Consider the following 2,772-nt stretch of genomic DNA (forward strand, 5'->3'; position numbering starts at 1 on the left):
ACACACACACACACACACACACACACACACACACACACACACAGTGTGTGTGTGTGTGTGTGTGTGTGTGTGTGTGTGAGAGAGAGAGAGAGAGAGAGAGAGAGAGAGAGAGAGAGAGAGGGGGGGGGGAGAGGGAGAGAGAAAGAAAGAAAGAAAGAAAGAAAGAAAGAGAGAGAGAGAGAGAGAGAGAGAGAGAGAGAGAGAGAGAGAGAGAGAGAGAGAAAAGAAAAAATGATTTTATATGTAAGCGAGAAACAGTGTCTTTCTGTATTTGTGTTCTTTGTTCCATCTTCTAAGTATATATACATACTGTGTTCTCCTGGGGGAGGTGCCACTGACTGAAGTGTCTATAGGCCATTCCCAAAGGGGGGACATTTCTCGTTCTAATGCACATTAGAATTGTAAATGGGCTGATCCAACAATGTCATGCTCATAACTGTGCCTGAACTACAACAGGGAACTGTTGCTTTTTCTTTCCTAATCCTTACTATCGCCATTTTCCTCTACTTCTTTTGTATGTTTGTCACACTCTTGTGACCCGCTATTTCCGGTATGCCTTGATAGTCGAAGCAGACTTTGTGCTGTTGAAGCTTGAGAGGTGAGCAGAGTGTAAGGACTTCTCGGTTGACATCCAGTCCTTGGCGCTCATATGACCTTAAGCAGTTGCGAGCGCCGTAAAACCTCTACTAAAACAAGGGATCTCTAAAACTCGGAAGACTTTTCACGTCAATGCTAACACATTCAGGTGAAACGGTATTGCTCTTTCTCAGAACAGTTCTCCTTACAACCGGACAAATAAATGCGAGTATTTGGGCAATATTAGCCTAAGTTTAGCTTGTAAGCGACTCGTGTATCGGGGAGACACTTATCTGTGTTTAGTTTGAGAAGTAGACAACCTTAATTGACTTGTCCAATTCCTCGGTTGGGGGGACAGCGTACACACGAAAGTTAGTACAAATGGAATGGGTTTAACGTCTCTTTCAACGCGGAAGGGTATTTATGAGGGAGAATATTAATTTGTAAAATAACATCGAGCCAAATGAATGAAATTCACAAATTCCGAATCAAATCAAGTTAATGAGCATACAAGTAAGGATTCGAACCATATACATCATCTTAGTAGTTAGCCTGGCGTCAACTGAGCTATCTTATCATACGACTTGTGTGTGTGTTCGTGAGCGCAGTGTGTGTGTGTGTGTGTGTGTGTGTGTGTGTGTGTGTGTGTGTGTGTGTGTTTGTGTGTGAGCGCAGTGTGTGTGTGTGTGTATTTGTGTGTGTGTGAGTGTGTGTGTGTGTGTGTGTGTGTGTGTGTGTGTGTGTGTGCGTTTGTGTGTGTATGTGAGTGTGTTTATGAGTGTGTTGAGTGTGTACACGTAGATTTAATGTGTGTGTATGTGCGTGTGTGTGTGTGTGTGTGTGTGTATGTGTGTGAGTGTGTGTCTGTGTGTGTGCTGATGTTGAGATATGGAGAAGCTGACCTGGTTTGAACCTGCTACTACTTTTTTTTCTTGAGCTTAGGTTAAACGGAACGTTCTCAGAATTCTCAAACTACCTGGCGTTTCTTATTGGTCAGTGCAGGAAGGGTCGTTGAATCCAGAGGCCCCACCTCTTTCTTGACCTTATAGACTAGTGTTAAACAGGCCTTTTGAACTACACAATATCATATCATTTGCTCTCCCTCCCTCAGTCTCTCTCTCTCTCTCTCTCTCTCTTTCTCTCTCTCTCTCTCTCTCTCTCTCTCTCTCTCTCTCTCTCTCGCTCTCATTCACTTACACACACACACACACACACACACACACACACACACACACACACACACACACACACACACGTACACACGCTTTCTCTCTTTCTCTCTCTCTCTCTCTCTCGCTCTCTATCTTTCTCTCTCTCTCTCTCTCTCTCTCTCTCTCTCTTTCTCTCTCTCTCTCTCTCGCTCGCTCTCTTCGCCGCCTCCCCCTATCATACCTTTTCCTACACCATCTCCTTCGTTCCTCCCATTTATTTTGTTCTCTAAACATGTCAAAGAGAGCCACATACTTGAGGTCATCCATGCCAGGCAATGTTGACCAGCGCTAGGTGGGGTTTGAAGATGCCAAGCAGTGGAACCCTCTGGGATAACCCTAAGAGGATTAAAAGCTTAATCCCCTTAAACCAGAGCGTCTTTCGTGGAATGTTTGAAACTAAAGAAGTTTCGTTCGCGCTCTCCGAGGCCAGCGAGGTGGTTCAACTATCTCTGGTTGTCATTTGGTTCTTTATCTCATGAAATGTAAGCTCACAAGAAAGGGTAACAATTGAACAAGAATAGTCTTCTGCAGGTTACTTAAGCTTAAGCCGTATAGTTAGTCGAGTTATTGTAACAAATCGATCTATAGATATTTAAAGTTATTAAATACTTTAAATGGTATCTAGCAAGTAGCTCTTGAAGTAAAGGAGACTTAAACATGTTGTAATTGACACATGTTTTGAATCCCAGATCATATTTTCTGGTTTCAGTGAACGAGGGCAAGGTGTAACACAAGCTCAGTTAAATATTGCTAACCACATTCTTTTGCTCGCAAAGATGTGTGTTAGCAAGATACGCTACAACAAAGCGACAAATATACGAATATTGTTTGAATCGAAGCTGGAGCTAAGAGAAAGTAGGTAATCGTTAGGTTCATCGATAGCGCCTGCGGTGGTAAGATAAAATAATTAATACCCTGTTTCCAGCCCTTCAAATCTGAATGAAACGGACGGGGAAAGTGTGTGTGTGGGGGGGGGGGGGGGGGT

This window comes from Aplysia californica, unplaced genomic scaffold (genome assembly GCF_000002075.1).
Source record: "Aplysia californica isolate F4 #8 unplaced genomic scaffold, AplCal3.0 scaffold00338, whole genome shotgun sequence".
NCBI lineage: Eukaryota > Metazoa > Mollusca > Gastropoda > Aplysiida > Aplysiidae > Aplysia > Aplysia californica.